This window comes from Spinacia oleracea, chromosome 1, assembly GCF_020520425.1.
Source record: "Spinacia oleracea cultivar Varoflay chromosome 1, BTI_SOV_V1, whole genome shotgun sequence".
NCBI lineage: Eukaryota > Viridiplantae > Streptophyta > Magnoliopsida > Caryophyllales > Amaranthaceae > Spinacia > Spinacia oleracea.
The window spans coordinates 76,300,674-76,311,084 of NC_079487.1; the positions used below are offsets into that span (position 1 = coordinate 76,300,674).

The following is a 10,411-nucleotide window of genomic DNA, read 5'->3' on the forward strand; positions in this document are numbered from 1 at the left end:
GTTCATCATCTAAAAACGCATACTTAAGGTTAGCAGGAAGAGGCTTAAGTTCGGGTTTCTTTACCTCTTTAACAGAACAAACCGGCCGAACTAACCTCTTCAATTTGGTGCTCTCCGGCTCAGATTCTCCACCATTAAGAGCCAACTCCAGAGCATCCACTTCAGCACTCCAAGAACTGTTATCACCTGCAGAAGACTCACAACAAAGCACTGCCTCCAAAGGGTCTCTTTCGAGAACTTGGGAGACGTTATCACGAGTAATAAAATCAACTACATCTATGCGATAGCATTGTTCCTCCTCTAGCATGGGACTTTTTAAGGCACTATTCAGATTAAAAGTCACCTTATCATCCCCAACAGACAAAGTCAATTTCCCACTTTTAACATCAATGACCGCCCCCGCCGTGTGAAGGAAGGGTCTACCTAAGATTATGGGAATTTGAGAATCCTCCTGCATGTCTAGTACTACAAAGTCTACAGGTATATAGAATTTACCTACTCTAACAGGGACGTCCTCTAAAACACCTAAGGGGTATTTGACAGAACGGTCGGCCATTTGTAGAGTGATATTAGTAACCTTAAGCTCACCCATGTTCAGTTTAGTACAGACAGACAAAGGCATGACAGACACACTAGCACCTAAATCACATAAAGCTTTATCAATGAATACAGTGCCAATGTTACATGGGATGGAAAAACTCCCGGGGTCTTTAAGTTTAGGTGGAGACTTGTTTTGCAAATAAGCACTACATTCCTCAGTGAAAGCTACAGTCTCTACCTCACAAAAAGCACGTTTCCTGGTCAAAATATCTTTCATGAATTTAGCATAAGCAGGAACCTGTAAAATTAATTCAGTAAAAGGAACCGTTACCTACAAATTTTTGACCACTTTCAAGAATCTGCCAAACTGCTTGTCTAGATTATTCTTGAGTTGTCGGTTTGGGAAGGGGAGTGCAACAGGTGGTACTTGAATATCTACCCCCTTCTTAACCTCAGTTGTAGCCTCATTCTCATTGACTACCTTTTCAGCTTCCTTACCATCCATAACTATCTTTGGGATTTCCTCACTGACCAGACCACTAGCAGACACCCCAGAATCAACCTCAACTGGCATAGAAGGACCATCATAATCCCTACCACTCCTCAATGTAATTGCATTAGCAGTCTCCCTATTTTCGGGCTGTGAAGGAAATTGGCCTGGTGGCTTCCCTGCAATAGTAGTAGCCATCTGTGCCAACTGTGTATCAATGATCTTGTTGTGAGCAGTAAGAGCATCGATCTTTGCATCCTTTTCACTTAGAGATTTTTGCATTTGTAGCATCATGTTTCTCATCTCTACTAGCATAGGGTCAGGCTGTGTGGTTTGAGGTGGTGGTGGTGGAGGTGATGTGCGTTGTCTAGGGAACCCAGGTGGTCCACTAGACTGTTGGTTGTAGTTCTTCCGTGGTTGGAAGGATTGTTGATGTGGGGGTTGGTATGGTTGCTGTGGTGGATGTTGGACTTGGTGAGGGTTCTGGATATTGTTGCTCCTGTAGGATAGTAGAGGGTTGTTTTTGTAGCCCTCATTGTAAGAGTTGGAAAATGGGTTATTTTGTTTGTAGGATTGAAATGCGTTACACTGTTCAACAGAGCTTCTACATTCCGGTGCATGACCAGACATTCCAAAACTTTCACAAACAGTAGCAGGTTGGGCACTCATAGCAGCTACACTAGCAGGTTGGGCAGATTGAGTATTGGCTGCTTGCATATTATCAAACTTATAGTGTAAAGCAGTCAATTGGGCAGTTAATTGTTCAATGGAATTTAAATCATGCTTACCACCCCTATTAGATAGACCTCTAGGATTCCCATACTGGGCATTGTGAATGGCTATCTCCTCAATCACCTCCATAGCTCTAGGAACCTCAAGTTGCATGAACCTCCCACTGGCAGCTGAATCCAACAAACATCTAGACTCATTGCCCAGACCATTATAAAACTGCCGAATCAAGAACCAATCTTCCAAACCATGGTGCGGGCATTCTCTTTGCAAATCCTTGAATCTCTCCCAGACCTCGAACAAACTCTCATCCGCTTGTTGTGAGATACCTAATATCTGACCCCTCAGACGAGCCGTTTTCTCAGGTGGAAAATATTTAACATAAAAAGCAAGAGCCAAGGACTCCCAATTAGTGATTTTCAAAGCCGCCCGATTCAACCCATTAATCCAAAGTTTAACTTTCCCACTCAAAGAGAACGGGAAAAGTATCTCCATAGTCTGCTCCGGAGTCAATCCCTTTTGCTTGATGGTGGAACAATATTGGATAAAGGACTGAATGTGAAGATTCGGATCTTCACCTGGTTCCCCACCGTATTGGCGTCTCTCGATCATGTTAATCAATGCAGGCTCAATCTTGAAGGTCTCAGCTGCAATAGAAGGCATGATCGCCTTTGGTAGCACGGACAGACTTGGCTTAGAATAGTCTGTAAGCCGTGGGGTAGGTGGCGGTAGCAGATTTTCGTCACCCATCTCTATCTCTGAAACTGAATCTGTATCTGAAGGAAAAAGATCGCCAATATTATGATCAGAATCAGAGTAGTTCCCACACTGTGCAATGAAAGTTCTTCGTATACGAAAGGTTCTTTCGGGCTCAGGATCGAATGGAGTAAGATTACTAGTACCTACGGTCCTGGGCATAGACAAAGACTACAAAACAAAGTGAGATCCGGTCTCAAGGAACGTGAGTTCCTTGAGTAGTAACAAACAATAATCTAGGATAAGCAATCAACAACAGAAAATAAAACCGTCTCCCCGGCAACGGCGCCAAAATTTTGACAGGCTAAAGTCGTATCACCTAATCAAAAATAACCTAAGGTCCACTAGCTAGGTAGCAAGGGAAGTCAGGATCGAATCCACAGGGAAACAGGCGTTCTTTCTACTATCAATTAATTAATCTAGACTATTGTGAACAAGAGTTGGTTGGTGGTTTATGTGCTAAGACTACGAACGATAATTAAACAAGAATGAATCAATATATTAAGGAATCTAGGGCATAGTTCGCCATCAAATAATAATCCAGGACGTTGAACAATCACGATAATCAACAAAGTAATTAATTAGACTAGCATGCTCTCTCAAGTCGATACTAATCATAGACTTAGAATTAACGGGCTCTTGCTACGTATTAACTCTAATTCCACCTATTGACACAAGCCTAAACATCAAATTGCATCTCTCGAATCTTAGTTTGATATTGCATGACTATCAAAATTAAACCTGCGCAAATCTAATTGTATAGTGAAATAAACCAATCAATAGGAATCAATTACAATGCCAACAATCATAATCATTCAATCATCCCTTCATATTATTCATGGATCCCCAACCCTAGAAATTAAACTACTCAAGCATGTTGACAATAAACAAAGCAATAATCATAATTGAAAGCATTAATTATTAAAGCAAGACAAAGAATTAAAATAAGAAACAATACCTATTTGAAGAACAAAGGGAAGTGAAAGCTTGAATTTTTATTGAGAATTAAACTAAGTGTTTTTGCATAAATTAGAGAGAAAACTAGGCTAAGGAAAATAATACTAAGGTTCAATACTAGAAAATAATGTGTCCTCTAAAAATAATTAAAGCTTGTTTATATAGTTTGCCAAAATAAAGCCTAAAAAAAACGGAAAGTAAATGCGCGAAAACTACTGGAGGTTGGCGTCGCCCGATCGGGCGACGCTTCGCCCGATCGGGCGATCCACTCGATAGTCGGCCCGATCGGGCCAAAATCCGTCCGATCGGGCGGATTGCAAACTCTACACATAAGCTCCAGGATGACCGCCCGATCCGGATCGGGCGCGCATTGATGAGTCAAATTTGCTTCATTTCCGCCCGATGGTTGCATTTCGCCCTCAGCTCCCAGGGCTATTTGCAATCTTCAATATAACTCGCCCATATCACTGAGTCTAACTCTCGGGGCTCAACCATAAGCATCCAAGGCTCCCGAAAGTCGACGATGGAGGTCCCGAACTTCCTCGGGCTCATATAGTGGCCTAGATCAACATGAAACGGGTCTAAAAAGACCAATTTCTCATAATCAAACCTGAAACTCAAGGCACACTCAATAACACACATTAGTACTAAAAACGGCTCTTAAGAGCACGTTTGACACATAAAAAGTACTAAGGGACGGGGGTGAAACACTATATAAAACGCACATATCAAGCCCGCAGAGGTTGATGCCCGACCAGAGACCCTTTCCCCCGAACCAGACCAAGAAATGGAAGACATTCCCCTAGAGGATGATTCAGACAGAAGTGTCCGAATAGGCAGAGGCCTAGGCTCGGGACTTCGAATAGAGTTGATCCAGTTGCTGAGGGATCACAAAGACATCTTCGCGTGGTCGGCAGATGACATGCCAGGGATAGATCCGAAGATGATCTGTCACAAGCTGGATGTCAGTCCCGAAGCTCGTCCAATGAAACAGAAGAAAAGAAACTACTCCTCGGAGAAAAACAAAGCTATCGCCGAAGAGGTAAAGAAACTGCAAGAGGCAGGCTTCATCGAGCCATGCATGTACCCCAAGTGGTTGGCCAATGTGGTCATGGTCAAGAAAGCGAATGGCTCATGGCGCACGTGCGTCGATTTCACAGATCTGAACCGAGCCTGCCCAAAAGATTGCTATCCCCTCCCAAGGATAGATCAACTAGTGGACTCAACCAGTGGCCATGCATTGCTGAGCTTCATGGACGCCTTTTCAGGGTACCACCAAGTGTTCATGCACCCCGACGATAGAGCGAAGACCGCCTTCATCACAAGCGTGGGAGTGTTCAACTACAGAATGATGCCCTTCGGATTGAAAAATGCCGGAGCCACCTACCAAAGACTAGTTGATCACGTCTTCGCCGATCAAAAGGGAAGGAACGTCGAGGTTTATGTGGACGATTCCATAGTAAAAAGCGTGAAAGAAGAAGATCACATCAAAGACTTGGCTGAGACCTTCCGCCAACATGAGGAAATACAACATGAAATTGAACCCGAAGAAATGTGTCTTCGGGGTAAAGTCAGGGAAGTTCCTCGGATTCATGGTGAGCGAAAGGGGAATAGACGCGAACCTGGACAAGGTCCAGGCCGCGCTAGATTTGCCCGAGCCGAAGACAAAGAGAGACGTGTAGAGGCTAACAGGCAGGTTAGCCGCACTATCGAGATTCATATCGAAAGCTTCGGATAAAGGGGAACCCTTCTTCAAAGCTCTCAAACCTAAGACGCTCCCAGGAGGAGAAGCAGAACCCATCAAAAAGAAAGGCGTCCCGAGGAAAGTGGACCCCGAATTGACATGGGAACAAGAGCAAAAAGACGCATTCCAGCAACTCAGGGCTCATTTAGCTCAACTGCCGACGCTAGCCAGGCCAAAAGAAGGGGAAACTCTGTACTTGTACGTCGCAGTCAGCCCCGGAACCGTAAGCGCAGTGCTCCTCCGGGAGGAGGAAAAGAAACAACAGCCAATCTATTTTACCAGCCGAACCTTGACAGACGCCGAAACTCGACATCCACTCATTGAGAAAGTAGCATACGCAGTGGTGGTAGCAGCTCGGAAATTGAGACCCTATTTCGATTCCCATCAAATAGTGGTGCAAACTGACCAACCATTGGAGAAAGTGCTAGACAAAATAGAGAGATCGGGAAGATTGGCTGCATGGGCTTTTGAGTTATTTGAGTTCGGGATCAAGTATCAGCCAAGGACGGCCATCAAAGCGCAAGCGCTCGCAGACTTCTTGGCCGAATGCTCATATCAGGAAATGCTAGATAACACCAAAAGGACATGGGAGGTCTACACTGACGGATCTTCCACCGTGAACGGCTCGGGAGCCGGAGTAGTACTGATACCCCCAGTGGGAAAGAGCATAGAGTACGCCCTAAAGTTCGGTTTCAAAGCAACCAACAATGAGGCCGAATATGAGGCCGCAATCGCAGGAATAGAGCTGTGCTTATCTCTGGAAGCCGAACATGTTTGTCTCAAGACTGATTCTCAGCTCGTAGCCAACCAGATCCGAGGGGAGTATGAGGCCAAATGGCCAAGCGTGACAGCTTACCTAGAAAAAATCTAATCCTTAACGTCAAAGTTAAGATCCTTCGAAGTCATACTCATCCCCCGAGGCCAGAACGCACAAGCAGATGCACTGTCCAAACTTGCAAGCTCAACGCTCACCGACCTAAACAGGTCAGTCCATGTGGAAGTACACCAAGAAAGGAGCATTGACATGCCTCCCCCTACAGCTTGCAATGTGCGTCCCGAACCAAGTTGGATGGACGCAGTCATTGCGTACAAGGAGAGGGGAGAACTTCCCGAAGACAAGCTGCAAGCAAGGAAGCTGAAAAGGTTCAACCAGTGGTTCATCATTGACGTCAACGGAGAACTCATGAGGAAGTCATTCTCAGCCCCACTGCTGAAGTGTGTAGGCCCAACCGATGCCGATTATATCCTAAGGGAAATCCACCTCCGCATATGTGGAAATCACATCGGAGGCAGGGCACTGGCACACAAGGCACTAAGGGCCGGATTCTGGTGGCCCACCATGGTCTCCGATGCGAAGGCGCTGACAAGGAAATGTGAGAAATGCTAGAAGTTCGCACCTGCAATCCACCAGCCAGCCCAAACCCTGCAAACAACACTTTACCCCTTACCATTTGCACAATGGGGCTTGGATATCATCGGTCCATTCCCTTCGGCTGTGAATCAGAAAAAGTGGCTGATTGTAGGGGTCGACTACTTCAGTAAGTGGATTGAGGCCGAGGCAGTCTCATCCATCACGGAATAGCAGGTCCGCAAATTCATTTGGCAAAATATCATCACAACGTTCGGAATACCGAGGCTAAGGGTCTTTGACCACGGGAAGCAATTCGACAACACACCACTGCAAAGATGGTGTGAAAAGTTCGGTATCCGCCTCGCCTACTCAGCAGTGTGCCATCCTCAGAGCAACGGCCAAGCCGAAGCCGCAAACAAACTCATCCTCAACGCACTCAAGAAGAGAGTCGAAGACGAAAAGAGCAAATGGCTAGAGGAGCTCCTTGGGACACTCTGGTCCCTTCGGACCATTGAGAAGGAAGCCACAGGACAGACCCCCTTCCACCTGGTTTACGGTTCCGAAGCTGTCATCCCTGTAGAAATCAGAACAGAAAGCCTAAGGGTCCAAGCATACAACAAGTATGATGGAATCCATGGGCAAAGAAACAATCAACTTCTGTCTGAATCCTTGGATCTACTAGATGAGGCTCGGGACGAAGCCAGAACTCTCAAAGCAGCCTATCAGCAAAGAGTCAGCAAGCACTACAACCGAAGAGTCAACGCTAGACCTCTAAAGGTCGGTGACCTAGTGCTCAAAAACGCTGCTGCGGTTCAGAAGGGAAAGATCCACGGAAAACTCTCGGCAACATGGGAAGGACCATACATCATCCACTCTGAAAAGAGGACTGACACCTTTATGCTCAAACAGTTAGATGGAACAATCTTGAAGAACCATTGGAATGCCGATGTTCTCAAGAAATATTTTGTATGATCTCACCCCCCTCCTTTTGTACTCCAAGTAAGTCGTTTAATGAGAAGAGGAAAGCCACTGACACCATGTGTTTCATTAAACATATCCCTATGTCTTTTTATTCTATCACTACGCTTTTATACGCATGCATGCAACTTCGGATCTGATCAATCCGAAGCTAAAATCAACCCGAAGTAGCCATTTCTTGGGGTCAAAAAGCCCAAAAAATAGCTAACTCAAAACAACCCGCAAGGTACCGTCCAGAATCCTCGGATTCGCGATACCCAGGGATATTCCGTTCGCAATAAGGTCTCGAACAGTTATAAAGAGTTCGGCTCAGATCCACGGATCCCCGAAACTCATAGCTAAGTCAGACTTGCGATTTCTTGCCCAGGTTTCCGAACCACAAGAAGTCGGAAGAACGGAAGTAGACATTAAAAGAGCTCAAAAGCAGACTCGACAGATCCACGGATCTGAAGAGCTCAGAAGCAGACTCTAAACATGTCTACAAACGTTAAAAGAGCTCAAAAGAAGACTCTTAACAGATCCGCGGATCTGAAGAGCTCAAAAGCAGACTCCAAACATGCCCAACACTGGAAAAGAGCTCAAAAGCAGACTCTCAACAGATCCACGGATCTGAAGAGCTCAAAAGCAGACTCTAAACATGTCAAAATCTAAAAAGCTCAAAAGCTGACCCTAAACAAATTTTCAGACCTGAAGGGTCTTGGCCATCAAGCTCTTCAGCAAGGCCTTGAACGAGTTTCGTAACAGATCCATGGATCTGAAGAACTCAGAAAGACAGAGAGATCCGCAGATAACAAAATCCAGGGATCCCAAAACGAAAGAGCTAGATACTTCGGAAGTGCAAAGGGAATAAAACGAAACAGCAGTCATTTTTATTTCACATTGGGGGAAAACAAGTACAAATCACATCACCTACAACTCGGCACAGCGAGCAACCCTCAAAAATTGAAATAAAAATGACCTAAAGAGCTAAAATCGGCAGCCATCAACAGACAAAATGTCGGCCTACTGAAGTACTAGGAAAGCAAAAAGGAAATTATTAAAGTACAACGCAGAGCTGAGGCAAAAGGGGAGAGTATTAAGCGCAAGTTCGGAGACCCTCAACTGGAGCCAACCGACTCTGAAGAAGACGACTGCCCGAATTCCTAAGGGACCTCACCAACAGGTCCCTGAGGAGATGCCTTCGGAGAAGCAGCCGCAGTGGTGTCACCTTCCGAGGCGATCTTCCGAGCTTGCTGCTCCTTGGCAGCGTCATCCCTATCAGCCTGGCATTCCACCTGGTTGTCCTCAGCTGCGAGCCACTTGGGCACATTCTCGGCCCACTTAAAATCAGGCATGTTCTTGGCAAACATCCTGCGGCAGCTGAGGATCCCCTCTCAGTACATATCCTGGCATTGATCTCCAGTATACATCTGAGCCTTCTGCTCCTCAAGTTCACGAACTTGCTCCTTCAGACGCTTGACGTCGTCTTCAAGAACGGGAACCCGATCAGCAAAGGCTTGGAGCTTTATGTTGCTCTCCCGAAGCTCCACAATGGTAGCGTCCCTTTTGTGAAGCTTGACCTCGAGGTCATCTCTCTCTTCGACGCTCTTCTTCGCTTCGGCAGCATGCTTTAGCGCACCCTCCTCCACTTGGAAAGTCAAAACGCCGACCTCTTTGCCGATCTGAAGCAAGGCATCCCCACCTTCCTTGGTAAATTCAGCGACCTCTCGCCTCGCTTTTGCAAGCTCGGACACGAGAAAGCTAAACTTTCGATCAATATTGGGGATGTCCCGAGCATAGAGCTCTTCAAACTTGCGGATCCGCCTCTCATCATGAAGCTTACATACGGCAGCGAAAGAGCTCCAATATGCAGACTGAGAGAAGGCGAAGTTAGAAGAAACGAGGAAAAGAAAGCGATAAAAAACAAAAGTAAAACACGCACACATTACCTCATTCAGATGATACTGAGCCATCTTTGTCGGGTGGTTCGTCACCTCCCCAGGAATGCAAAACTGCGGGATCCCGCGAAGCAAGTTCTCGTGGGCAGCTTCGGGACCGACCAAAGAACCCACATGAGCTAAGGGGTCCTCTGAAGGAAATAATGCCCTTGGTCCAAGTATGCATTCTATGTTAAGTCTAATAAATGCGGTTCAGTATTAATTAACAAGTTAATAATTTAGTGAGATCAAGTGAGCTGAATGCCTAGCTAGAGGCCGCTTCAGTTCAAGTGGAATTAATGATATTAATCCACAGCTTACTCTTGACTGAACCCGTAGGGTCACACAAATAGTACGTAAACGGATCAAGTATTTAATGGCATTAGATACTCCATCTATGGATATTCGGAATCGACGGATCTTGGTTTCAGTGGGAGCTGAGATCGTCACAGGCAAGAAATGAATACTCCGGAAACGATGATATTGCCGGAAACGGAAATATGGATCGTATCGGAAATATAAATATTATCCAAGTCGTAGATGTTGCCGGAAACGGAAACATGGTACGTATCGGAAAATATTATCGGAAATGGAAATATTACCAGAATCGGAAATATTGCCGGAAACGGAAATATTGTCAGAATCGGAAATATTATCGGAATCGGAAAATAATTCCGGAAACGGAAATATTAAATATTTGTTCGAAACGGAAATTGATTCCGGAATCGGAAATATTAAATATTGTTCGTATCGGAAATGAATTCCGGAACCGGGAATTTAATCGGAAGCGTATCGTACGAATTAGCATCGGACGAGGCCTGCCGGACGAAGGCCCAGCACGAAGTCGGGCCATCGCCCAGCAAGCCAAACGCGCGCCCAGCCAAAGGCAGCGCCCAGGCCCACCGCAAGGCAGGCCCAGCGCGCGCCTAAGGCCATGGGCCTCGCTGCGT

At 45.8% G+C, this 10,411-nt stretch overlaps 1 non-coding gene across 1 annotated transcript; it reads left to right on the forward strand.

Annotated features, from left to right (window-relative positions):
• Positions 1–2,003: 2,003 nt before the first annotated feature.
• On the forward strand, positions 2,004–2,110 carry LOC130466471 (small nucleolar RNA R71). Its single transcript, XR_008926696.1, has one exon. It is a non-coding gene; the product is annotated as a small nucleolar RNA R71 (small nucleolar RNA).
• Positions 2,111–10,411: the final 8,301 nt, after the last annotated feature.